Below are 14,582 nucleotides of genomic sequence, written 5' to 3'. Positions count from 1 at the left end.
AGTTCTTTTATGCACAATTTACTTACTTTAAACCGATTGCATTTACAGTTTACAATATCTAATTCACGAATTTCAATATGTGTATTAGGATACACTTTTTCAAATTGTATTTCATCGTCATTTCGATAAAATCTTCTAAACGAATTAGAATGTTCTTCATTAGCATATAATAATTTCACTTCACAAATAACTTTCTTCCTATTAACAAGTTTAAGTTCTTTCTCTCGTGGCGAAATATACTCGGAATGGGCTACTTTTCTACTACACATCTTCACAAATACTATAGTATTTAAGTATTGTTCAATTGTATACATAAATAAATTTGCGCATGCGTATAAACTTTTAACAAATGCGCATGCGTATTACAAACTTGGTATTTACTTCCCATTGGTTAGCACAGCTTTCAACTGCATTATGTGTTTTCCTTTTATAAATAAATTTGCGCATGCGTATAAACTTTTAACGAATGCGCATGCGTATTATAAGTTGGTATTATACTCTCCATTGGTGAACATAGTTTCCATTGGCTAACAGAGCTTGCAACTGCGACATATGTTTTGCTTTTCATTATGCAGGTGTGTATGTATGTTTACATGTATTTTAAAAGTATACTAACATGAAAACAAAGTAAAATTGTATTGTATATCCAAAACAATAAATATTAATATATGTTTTTCTAAGTTTTTACATTTTATTATTTTCAAATCAATTTTATTAGTTCACACAACATGTTCGTGTAATTTATTACGCAATACTTTTCGTAAAACAATTCTGTTAATAATACGTAACTTTAAAAATAAACAGTTCAGTTGATAAAAGAAATTCTCCAAACATTTTCTACATATCGTGTTACTTAAATAAAACAAAAATTATTTGTAGTCACACTTTTTAACTATAAGTTTTTCCAAAACAAACGATAGAATACAAATCTAAAGTTTCCTTTGCAATTTTTAACACGGTAATACAAAGTGTTAAAGTAATTTAGTATTTTCAAAAAACATTTGTTTTTTAATAGTTCATACATAAATTATTTAAGTATTAAACTTTTATATGGGTATATATTTTATTATTATTTGTATTTTAAATATTTTCTTAAAATGTAAAATAATATTACGAAAAATTAAAAAATGCAAACATGTGAAACAATACTAATTGTCATATAATATAAGTAAATGCAAAAGAAAATAAATATCAAACATATGTCACTTGCAATCATTTTCAAATTTTTCTATTTATTTATTTCATTAACCATTTTAAAAAGAAAAACAACAAAAAATTATTATAATTCATAAGTTTATTTCTTTATATTTTCATCAGAATACAATAAAATTACATTAACAAAAAAACTTAATGTTATTATCAATCAATACATAAAATAATAATAATTATTATTTCTTCTTTGTATACAATACATTTAATGTTATAAAAAATTTTTAGATATTACAAAAATATTTTTATTCCATAGTGTTTTTTTCCCTACACCTTTACAATAAAAGGTTGCATCTTGTTTTCTAACAAAAAACGTAACAACAACAAATTCAGTGTTTACGCATTTTGCGTATAAAGTTGATACTTAAAATTTCACTATGATGTTCTTCAAATAAATCAAAAAGAGTTATGTCGTTGCAAAAATATTCTACAGCAAAATTATTATTATGATGAAATATCCAATATTATGATGAAATAAACATTGATATTCAAAAAATATTATTATTAAAACGTAAGTATGCACTTATAGTTTTTAAAACAAACTTCACTAATATGTTCTTCACTACATGATACACAAAAATTATTTTCCAAATACGTAATATGTATACATATATAGTTAAAAGTTTAAAGTATAATTCTTTCTTTCACTTTTATATGTCTACACTATTTACACAAACACAAACACAAAGTTCACTTTAAATCTGTACATCAGTTCACACATGATTTCTGTCTTTCATTCTAAAAATTTCAATTACGTCAGTTAAAAATGTCTTATCCCTTTCTTCAACCAAATCATAGTATAATTCATAAAACAATTCTTGAGCACATATGCCTATTATATGCGATTTTGCATATGTATAAAACAGTTCTTCAACTTCTATATCTATTAAAGTTAATATGGCACGTTCCACCAATTCTTCATCAGTCATGAATAAACACTCATCGGCCATTTGATTGTCTACACTTTCATAACATCCGCTACAAATTAACATTTTATTTGTTTCCCACTGTTTAATCGATTTCACAATGCAGTTCACATCCACTTTAAAATTCTACAGCGGCAATTCAAACTCCAAAACCGTGATGTCCTCGATAATAAGGATGGTGATCCTCCCACAAATTCTTCATCTTCTTCATTATCAATATCATCATCATCCGAAGATGATAAATAAATAGTTTTTACACTGTCTGGAGAGTCTGCTCTGCCGTTTACCGATAAATCGCTATTCTCGGTCTTCGGGTTATTCTCCACACACGGCGGACAAAACAGCGTTTCTTCATCCGCATACACGAAATCTTTCTGTATACCAGCCATAGCTAAAATACATACATTTTCCAAAACTCCCGTATTTAAACAGTTCAAACAAACAAGATGGCGTCCTCCAATACCATCAAGTTCATACAAGTCACCTATTCCTTTTCAAAACAATATTTAAACATGTCAATAACACAATACAAAAACATAAAAACTTTTCTTTACACTAACAAAAAAAATAAATCCCAAAATTCTTTTCATATATACGCTCAAGGTAAATCATCCTCTCTTTTACTTCATTTTCAAGTTTATTACCATCCGCGCCCAACCGTTCGCGCCCCGCACCTTTTCGCGCCGCGTTCGCGTTTCCGCCGCCGCCGGGTTAAAAAGTCTTATTTTTCTTTATAACAATCAGGTATTGTTCGTCACCTAAATTATTATACTTTAACGCATACAGCTGCAAGATTTCTCTTTTATTATTCTTTACATAAACCTGCAAAGTATTCTATAACTATTATTTCTTTATAACAATTTACCCTTGTTCATTGATTTTTTCCCAAGGTTTCTCTTTTATTATTTTAAAACACACCTGCAAAGTATTCTATAGCTTTATTCTTTCTTTATAACAATTTACCCTTGTTCATTGATTTTTTCCCCAAGGTTTCTCTTTTATTATTTTAAAACATACACCTGCAAAGTATTCTATAGCTTTATTCTTTCTTTATAACAATCTACCCTTGTTCAATGATTTTCCAAGGTTTCTCTTTTATTATTTTAAAACATACACCTGCAAAGTATTCTATAGCTTTATTATTTCTTTATAACAATTTACCCTTGTTCAATGATTTTCCCAAGGTTTCTCTTTTATTATTTTAAAACATACACCTGCAAGCTTCACATTGTTCAACAAGTTTCCAAGGTTTTTTTTTAAAAAATCATTTATCTTTACAACTTTGACATATTTTATTTTTCTCTTTTGTCACTCCTATACATACAATAGTACAACAACCATTACCTGTCATCATATGTCATTTAAACAATAGTGTATTTCTATACAACTATACTCTCTACCCATTGTCTGCGGTGCAACCCGCTGGTGCTTCTCTTTTACAAATACAAAAGATTCCTATTGTAATTACCACCCCCTTTTTTGAGCACATAATCCACCAAAGCTACTCTCATTTAGAAACACATCATAATATTGGGATCTTACGGAACTTTTACTATCATGTTACAGATGAATGGTTTGACCACGAGGAAATACACGCAAGGCAACATGAAAGATATTTCGATGAGAGAAGCAGTGCAATTAGTGGTAGAGCAGTGATATTATATTAGACGTGTTGGTAAATTCAAGAACATTGATTACAGAACTTTGAACAGACATGTCAAAAAATAAGAAAGTACCAGGTGACAATGCTAAAATGAAGCCAAATTATTCTGTACGAGAAATTTTCTTTTCAGAGTTGGAGCATTTATTTCCGAAATATATAAAAATGTGCAACAAAATGTGTTAGTCTACCGTGGCCGTGAGGCATTTGGAATATGAAATTGCCAAGAACAACAATATATCAATACCTGCTTCGTGGGAAAAAAGCAAAATTTCAGGTCTAGAGTGAATCGTTATAAAGATGTTAGTATTAGAAATCCCGAAGATGTGTTGAAAAGCGTCAATCTTGGACTCTCAAGATTGTTGCCATTCAACAAACACGATGTTTAGGCATTCTTTAGTAATTTATGTAACTTATGTACGAAATATCCCAAATTCTGTAGCTTTTCACGTATTTCCAACTTAAACATGAACTAGAACAGTTCAGACATCCAAGAAAGTAGTAGCAGAAAGAAGCCAAGCAATTAAATCTATGCACGAGTGGCGAAAATGGGGTTCTCGTTATGTCTGTGACTGTGAGCATCGGGTATATTTTTTGCCATCAACTATGGTTTTTCCTAGGAAATATTTTAAACAGCATGTGATCAGTGAGGCATCGCCTAACCCACTTAGTTTGAGAACTTCATCAGGATGGATGAATGAAAAATTGTTACCACATTCTAGCAACAAAATACAACCAGTTGGTTGTGCCTGTTTTCGTACCATTGAAAGCACATTAAAATGCAGCTGTGCATATTTGATTGTTACTAAAACCCAAGAGTACCCATGTCAATATACGAAGCAGTTCAATCTTGGGAACAGTACACCTATTTGCACGAGCAGTGATTCCAACCAAATCAAAGAAGGTTTTAGGAAGACAGGAATGTTTCCTTACAATCAAAATGTGTTTACAGACAATAGTTCTTTTCTATGCTGTATGTACGCAAAAACAGATAGAAGACCAAATCAATGTACTTTCCTTAAGCAACAATCCTTTAATTCAAGAAGTAGAGAGTGTAGATGCAGATTCGAAAGAAAATGCTTTCCAGAAAGAAGAACTTTAACAGTGTTTTAGTGTCACCTCAAGAAACATCATAGAAAGAGAGGCAGAAGTCGTTTCTTCACAGACACTCCGGAAAGAGCCAAACGTTTTGAAGGCAAAGCCAGTAAATAAAGGAAGTCCAAATTCAGCAGCAATCTGAAACAAAAAGGATAAAAGAAAGACGTTCCGTCCCGAAGAAAGTGAAAGAAAATGATAGTTCAACGGAGAAGACGATTTTCAGCCAATTGTATTATAAGATTCTTCAGATGATAATGATACTTTAGAAAACAAAATCTTCTAGTTTGTCACACGATTATTCCCCTCAGGCTAAGGAAGACTGTCGATGTTACTTTAGACAAAAACTACTTTTTACGATGATTTGAAACAGAGTCAAAGAGAAGTTCAACCTGGTGATTACGTTCTTGTAATATTTCTTTCACGGACACATTACATTGGTCAAATCACGATTAGGAAAAGCAATGAAAACGACTTTAGATTTCGCTCTGTATCTTACCTGAAAGTTTCATTCAACCAAATAATCCAGATATTTAACCCATACACAATATTTGGATAGTAAGAAGGCTTCCAAAACCTCTTGACTAATAATTTGCATAATCAGACAAATTGAATCCAGTACAGAAAGTTGAATTCTTCATTCCTATAACAAATCGCTTATGCTATTGTGCATAATTACTTAAACTTCTAAATTTACTAATCCGGAACCAATGATTCTCTGTACAAGATATCAATTAATTCTCTAAAACGTTTGTTTTATAACAGTAGTTTGTATTATTTATTTTGGTAATCAATTTCTGAAATTAATAGTATGCTATTAAGATATTGTAATACTTCAATTCCAACTTTTATTTAGAATTTTAAAATTTATTTGGATTATGAGTAATAGTACAGATTTTTACAATAATGCTTACAAGATTTGGAGATTTTTAAATGATGGGCCCATTTATCATACGTTTCTATTCATTACTTTCAATACATTGTTCCATTGATCCACTGTGTACGCATATATGATCCACTGTGTACGATGGTAGTACACAGTGAATCACTTTACAAACATTAGCGTTAACTGTAATTGTAAGATACAGAAGAGCGCTACAAATTAATAAATTACTTACGAATGTAGTGGAGACATGTGCCCATGTTCTACACTAAAGAAATTCCAGCAATACTTACATTGAACAGATTTATGCTGAAAGTTTTAAAAATTGATCCACTGTGTACTACCCTCCCCTATATATAGAGAGAGATAGAAGTGCAACTAAAACCAAGTTTGAAGTGGTTACACAAGGACTTAATCTACTGTAGGATGCTACGGAAACCGTTCTAAAATACTATCAACATAAAAGAATAGACACTAAAATTGTGATTAACGCTGTGAAGTAACGGACACACCTACCTGGAAATTAAAGAAGATGAACTGTGCAATAGATACAAATACATGATTAACTATGAACTAGTGATAAAAAAATCATAAGATAGTTTTTTAAAAATTATTTTAGTTCAACTGTGAGCATATATTTTATCGATATCAATTAAGTGTTGTGGTTTAAGTGATTAAGTGTTGTGTTAAAATAAAAGTTTATTAAACTACATGGAGTTATCACCTTCCCTAACGGAATTTCGGCTGGTATGGTAAGTACCAGAATAATTTGTTTGTTTCTTGCAGGCTTGCTGGATTCCATGTTCTTTAATATCAGATGTTCGAAACTAGTAAGGTAACCACATACCTATTCTTTGATAAACCAAGGTGGCAGATAACTCATGCGTAAGTCCACATATCAAAGAAAGTCCGAAAGGGGCTACAGGACTTTAAATAAGGAACTCACACTTACAGGAATGGCATTATAGAAATTATAAATATATAATTTTATTATTTTTTAATCTTACCTGTACCGACTTTTATCTAAATTTCAGTATTTTCTATTATTTTATTTGGCATATCTTTTGATTTTCTTTAAATTTGGATGATACAACATTCCTGTAAGTAAAGGGGTAGTAAGAGAGAGATTTACATATGAGTTTAATACGGAGATTCCTCTTTTCCTCCCCTGCACTCCACAAATGGCAAAAGCAATCAAAAAAATTTAAAATTTTAAACTACCCGTGTTTAATATACAAACGAATTTAGGTACAGAATTTTATAATCGATATGTAAAACGTTTATTTAAAGAATACGAAATTAATCATTATAGTGTACATTCAGAAATTAAATGTGCACTAGCTGAACGGTTTATAAGAACATTAAAAGAAAAATTGTATCGCTATTTTACTGCTAAAAATATATATCGTTATATAGATATTAGATCAATTTGTAAAAAAAATATAATAATTCGTATGATAGTAGTATTAAAATGGCACCGGCAGATGTAAATCATTCTAATGTTGATCAAGTTTGGAATACGTTGTACGGTGATAAAATGAAAAAAAGAAATTAACGTGTAAATTTCATACTGGTGATTATGTACGTGTTAGTAAATATAAACATAAATTAGAAAAGGGATATTTACCAAAATGGTCACAAGAATTTTTTATTGTTGATAAATGTATTCCGACAAATCCTATTACATATAAATTATAAGATTGGAATGATGAAGAAATTAAAGGGATATTTCACACTGAAGAATTACGAAAAGTAAATGTAAATTCAAACAAAACATTTTTAATTGAGAAAGTATTAAAACGAAAAAAAGATATGATGTATGAAAAGTGGTTGGGATATCCATCAAGTATGAATTCACGAATTAAAACAAATTCTGTTCATCTTCAAAATAAGTTCGATGATAGAACATGATTTCTGTTACTCTTCCTTCAAATGGTAGTTGTGAAATTTTTACTAATAATACAACTTCTTCATTTATAGTAAAGTTAGCACAACCTATTCATTTAAGTGAAGGAGAATGGTATGTTGCCTTAACACAACTTAATGTTCCTTTTAGTTTTTATACTGTTCGTGAAAATGAAAAATTGTAATTGAAACCATCATTAATGATGAACTTAAAATTGTACACGTTGATATTACACCAGGATACTATACTTCTATTCCGTCCATTTTAGATATGATTCCTGAAGAATTACGCATGCTAAAATATTATAAAAATAAAAATCAGGTTGGAATTAAACATTCTTTAAAATTGAAAGATTTTTGTGTTATTGCAATGACACGTGGATTACATTTACTTGGATTTATAAATGAAAATACATCCGAGTTTACAGATACTGTTTTTTCTAAAACCTGTTAATGAAGATGTTCCAACAATAACACGTGCAAAGTTTCCATGCAATTTAGAATATAATATACCAAACATTGTTAATGTTTGTGTTGATATTGTAAAACAAGAAAATATTGGACCATTCGTAAAGTTAGTGCATATAATATTGAGCACGGACATGTAAAATGTTTTCTATTTCACACACCACAATATGTTAAAGTTGTAAAATCTTATTTTAACACGATTGAAGTAAACTTAAAAGATGAGCATGGTTTAAAATTGCCATTTGAATTAGAAGCTTCAAACTTAACACTTCACTTTAAACGAAAATGATTTCCGAAAGTATTGATGATAGTTTTTCATTACACTTCTATCAAACGCAAGTACTGATGCATATCCTACAAATAGTCCAACACATTTTAATCATCAACTAAAAAATAATATTCAATTATCAGAAACCGATTGGTATGTAGGATTAAGTGAATTACATGTTCCTTTAACATGTTATAATGTTAACAATGGGGAAAATGTCATATGGTATAAAATAAAAAATGAAGAAGCACAAAAAAGTAAAATTGTAAGTGGATATTATCACTCCGCACATCGTATCATTGATGAATTAAATAAAGTATCAAAAGACATAAAATTTTCTGTATCAAATATTGTACATGTAGATTGTACTGATCGTGTTGAATCAGCTCTATTATCACCAACATTAGCAATACAATTAGGACTTCGTCAACATAAAGATCTTGTTTTGTATAAACATGGATTTAAACAATCATATGTTGATATTGGGTATCCACATCAAATTTTTATTTATACTGATATCATACAATATCAGTTTATAGGTGATACAAAAGCACCTTTATTACGTATTGCAACAATATCAACTGTAAAATACGGTAAAGTGCAAACATTGACATTTCAAGATATTCATTATCTTTCACTCGCAAAGTTTTCATTTAACAGTATTGAAATACTATTAAAAGATCGTGCAGGACGAAATTTGCCATTTCGTTCTGAGACATTAAGTGTTACATTTCATTTTAAGCGTTCTCCTAAAAAAATTAATTATATTTTAAAAAATGAAATTTAGACATTACGGACATAGTATCCCATACTTTTCAGGACCTGTATATAAAGGGGACATGGTATAGGTAGTTTCTTCCAAGGATTATTTCGTTTTGCATTACCATTTCGTAAACAGGGTGCAAAAACTAGGTCGTTAAGCATTACAAACAGGAATACAAGTAGCGGGTGATGTACTAGAAGATAAACCATTTAAAAAATCTGTTCGTGCACGTGTAAAAGAAGCTGGTAAAACATTAAAGACAAAAGCTGTTAACAAAGTTGGTCAGTTATTAACTGGAAGTGGTAAGAGACGGCCACGCAAACGCAAACCTCCGGCAATTGTTCGTTTTGGACCTCCAACAAAACGTAATCGTACAAACAAAACAAAACCAAAAGCAAAAGAAAAGTAAAAAGAAAAATAACTCCTGTTACAGATATATTTTCATAATAGCACTACTTAATTCAAGAAGTGTGGAATGCTGTACCAACGATTTAGATTTATATAGTACTCCAATGACAAACTGCAATTGAATCTTCCTTTATTGCAGAATACCGTCCAATTTCAACATTAAGTTCTGATGGACTTATTGAATTTTTTATTACCGGTGAAACAGAATTTATTCATACTGCATATCTTTATCATTACGTACGTTGTAAAATTACAAAACCTTGTGATACACCATTAACTGACAGTGATGTTGTAGCACCAACAAATACTTTCCTACATTCATTATTTAGTCAAATTGACATTTCATTAAATGATAAATTAATTACTTCATCAGGATTTTATCCTTATCGTGCATACCTTGAAACATTAATAAATTATTCGCGTGATGCTTCTGATACACATTTGAAATTAATTATTTGGTATAAAGATACCGCTAAACAATTTGATACCATAGGTAATACTAATGTAGGTTTTCAACAACGTGCTAATTATACTAAAAATAGTAAATCGTTTAAAATGTATGGGCGTCTGTATACAGATATTGCTGGATTACCAAGAGCACTTGTAAATAAAGCAGGTCTTCGTATAAAATTACATCGTAGTAACGATGCTTTTTGTTTAATATCTCCTGCAAATACTTGTTATAAAGTAAAACTTGAAGATGTTACTCTGCATATACGTCGCATCGATGTTGCACCTCATTTGGCAATGGAAATCAATACTAATGTGAATCAGGAAACAAAATATCCCCTTACAAGTGTACAAACAAGATCGTATCTATTCCTGCAAACGTTAATTCATACAATCTTGATAATATTTTCTTGAGTAACGTACCCAAAGGTGGTGTTATCGGATTTGTTTCCAATTCGGCATTTAATGGAAAATCTGAACTAAATCCATTTCATTTTCAACACTTTAACGTTAACAAACTGCAGCTACAGGTTGAATCAAAATCTTTTTCCCAGCCCCCTCACCCCCGATTTTAAAAACGATTTGTACTTTCTAAGTTACCATTCTCTGTTTTCCGGTACGGGTTTATATTATAAAGATAATGCACATACTATAACTCCTGAAGAATATCCACACGGCTATACTCTATGCATTTATTCTATCACCTACAGCAACATTAGATGATTGTACGTGGGACCTTGTGCGTGATACACCTGTAAATGTTAGTTTCCTTTTCTGAAAATTTAACTGAACCTATAACATGTATTGTATACGCGCAGTTTGATTCTTTAATTCAAATGGATAAAGATAGAAATATATATATATATATATATATATATATATATATATATATATATATACTGATAATACGTTTTAAAAGTGTCATTTTAATAAAAGAAATATAACTGTTCAATTCTAAGCATATCAACTACATGTGCCCTACTGGTACAAAGTGTGTTAAACATTTTATATTGTAATATTTTGCTTGATTATTCAAAGAGTTGCAAGGTATCATACTATGAAGTTTGTCAAAAGTATTTTCCGAGCATTAGCCCCATTGATCGTTATTGGAAAAGTTATTAAAAAATCTGTCATTAATATTCTATACATGTTATTTCATTTTATGAGAATATTCCATATACTCCACTAGGTCTGCCAACATATACGCGTGTAAAGTGATGTAAAGTGAATTTTAAAAAAACAAGTTATGTACACAGATGATATAATAAAAGTGTTACTTCGTGATAAACTTACTGGTGCAAATCTGCGTGGCATTTATCATATTGATAAAATACCAAAAACTGTGCAACCACCGGCTGAACTTTATAAATTTGAGCAATTCATCTTCAGCTGGCACACATTGGGTATGTGTATTCATTGATGAAAATCAAAGAGGGTAGTATTTCGATAGCCTAGCATTACCATTTCCAAAAGAAATAAAAAAAATTTAAATAAAAATTGTAAAATATATTTTACAAATAGTTCCGCATATCAAGATGATAATTCAATCTTGTGTGAACATTTTGTTTTATACTTTCTGCATCATATTGCACGCAAGAAAAGCTTTCAAGAATGTTTAAATTTATTCAGAAAAAATAATCTTAAACAAAATGATGAAATTGTATTTAATCATGTAACCAATATAATGAAAAAGAAAAACAAGTAGATTAGTTTAATAATTTTTTATTTACCATTTGAAATCTTGTACTTTTATTTACCAGAACATATCATATCCCTTTTTTATACAAACTTGCAAATGCATTAGTTAATGTTATAATGCGTTGAACCTTCCACCAATAACGTAATTGTTGTGCATTACGAAAAGCACATCCTGATTTTTTGTCAAGTTTAAAATTTTGTTCATGAAAAGTACAATAATCATTAAATACGTTTGCATGCAATGTGTTTAATGGTGGAGACTGTGTACTTTCCAAATAAATAACATTAGCTAGTGCAAAAATATTTTTAATCCAAAGTGTTTTTTCTGCACGTTTACAATAAAAGTTTGCATCTTGTTTACAAAGTTGATATATAAGGTTACGTATGTGTAATACAGTATAACCGCATTTATCATTCCAAGTTGACCCAGCTCCCTTGTGGCTAAGCGGTTAGCGTACGCGCCTTTGGCGTGGGAGACCCGGGTTCGATTCCCGGCGGGAGCTCATGTGGTTCGGTTTCCACGTTAATCAGTAGGTCCACGTCTCATATAGCCTCGCTGCTGAACGGGACGTTAAGCCCAAAATCAAATCAAATCCAAGTTAATCCATGTAAGTTTAATGTTAACCATTCATTTTGTTTTTGACAACCTAACGGAAGTACATTATATTCTACTGGTGATTTTATTAAACAATGCAAATTTACTGTATCATCACACGCAATTAAACAAAATTCACGAATAATAAATTCATGATTTGAAATCTTAAAATCTTGTATGTCAATAATGTAATCATTAACACATGGTGAAATTTTGTTTACGTTCTAAGAAAAACGGTATAATTTGTCCAACAAATTCAGTGTTCTTTAAACAATCACGCGCTTTGCGTATAAAATTTAAACTTGAAATTTCACTATGATGTTCAAACACTAAAATAAGTCAATAAGAGATGTCGTTCGATAAATGTTCTACAGCAAAAGTTCCAATATCATGAAGAAATAAACATTGATGTTAAAGATGTAGCAAACATTGTTCACAAGAAATATTATTAAAAAGTAAGTATTCACCTATAGCTTTTAAAACACAAACTTCACTAATATATTCTTCACTACATAATACACAAAAAATATTTTCGGAATACATTATGTACAGTACGTTTTCTTTTTCTTAACACTTCACTATACTCGTTCGATCTGTCTTTTTCAAGAAAAATACTTAAAAGTTCTTTTCCTGTTTTCACATCCACTGAGTTCACCATATGTAATACAGTATTAAAATAATCTATTGTTAATGGTGTAATAACTGTGTGTGTTTCTGCATAAATATCAAACAATTCCTCCTGTACACGAGGATTCACCAACACAGACCAAACACGTATGTCTAAAATGTTTTCATTAAAATTCATTCAATAAAAACATTCGTGAGAACATTCACATGTATCATGCCAATAACATGCATAACATATCAAATAATCATTTGGATTCCATTTTACATGCATTCTCTAACACAGTCCACATCCACATAATTAACACCACATTCACAGTTCCAACTTAATTCCGATAAAGCAGGTGAACATGGCGTACCCACATTTGATACCGCCTCAAAATCTGAGTTATCCTCCGAAAATTCGTACACTTCATTATCTGATCCCTCTTTCGTATCACATGTATAAATTTTTATATTATCATTTTCATATCTTTCTAATTCATTTTCATTAATTGTAGAATCCGGGGAATCTGGATATTCTTTTATATTTTTACAACTTTCATTCTCAACGTCTAACTTATGCTTCACATCAATGTCTTCTACAAACTGACGGTTCTCCATCGCTAACAAAACTATGCATGTCTATTTTAAAAACCAATATTTAAATAAAAATTTCAAATGACGTCATGCGCTCACGCCCGCGCCCGCGGGTATTTTCCGTTCGCACCCCGCGCCGCGTCCGCGTTTCGGGCATCTCCCGCCGGCTAACAAGTCTTTTCATAAACATTTCATCTATTTTGTAATATTCTCTTCAACTTCCCATGACATCAACATCTGATATTATTCTTTTCTTTTATTTATAAAACTAGCATTGTTCAGCAACTAAATTATTCTTCTTTAAAGCATACAGCTGCAAGTTTTCTCTTTTTTTATTCTTTTCTTTTATTCAAAATTCTTTTAAAAGCATGCAGATACAATGTATTGTGTACTTCTATTATGCTTTATAACAATCTACCATTGTTGAACAAGTTTCCAAGGTTTTCTCTTTTCTGCTATTCTTTTATATTACTAATCATTTATATTTACAACTTTGACATCTATTATTATTCTCTTTTGTGTGACACCTATGTAAATTTCGTCGATTTCGTTGAAATCTTGTACCATTCATGCACCGAGAAATTCCATCTGTAAATATAAAAACAAAAATTAGTTTACATTAAAATAAATACAGTGTTATTCAGTTAATATTATTTAACTCTCTTCTACGAAGCTCTACTTATATTTCTTAATTTTATTTATTCATTTCTGCAATAACTTTATTGTTAAAATAGAATGTGATTGTATTAAAAGTTTTTAGAAAACACGTTTTGTACATTAGTAAAAAATGTTAAAACAAATTTAGTTTCTTTAAAATGTATATTACTGTAAATATTTATCAGTTTACAATAATAAATAAAACAAATAATACTTTGTATACGTTTATTTAATCAAATATTTCTTCAAAGTATAAAAACAATAAAAAATTATGTTCCAAATATGAATAATATACTTACGATGATCTAGGTAAATCTGCTATGTATCCTAAACTTGGGTTAAAATCAGGATTCCTTCCTTCCTTTTTTCCTGATGTTATTTTCAACAACTGTAA

Source organism: Thermobia domestica, chromosome 10 (genome assembly GCF_964235325.1).
Source record: "Thermobia domestica chromosome 10, izTheDome1.hap1.1, whole genome shotgun sequence".
In the NCBI taxonomy this organism is placed as follows: domain Eukaryota; kingdom Metazoa; phylum Arthropoda; class Insecta; order Zygentoma; family Lepismatidae; genus Thermobia; species Thermobia domestica.
Note: the sequence above shows the minus strand (reverse complement) of the source record.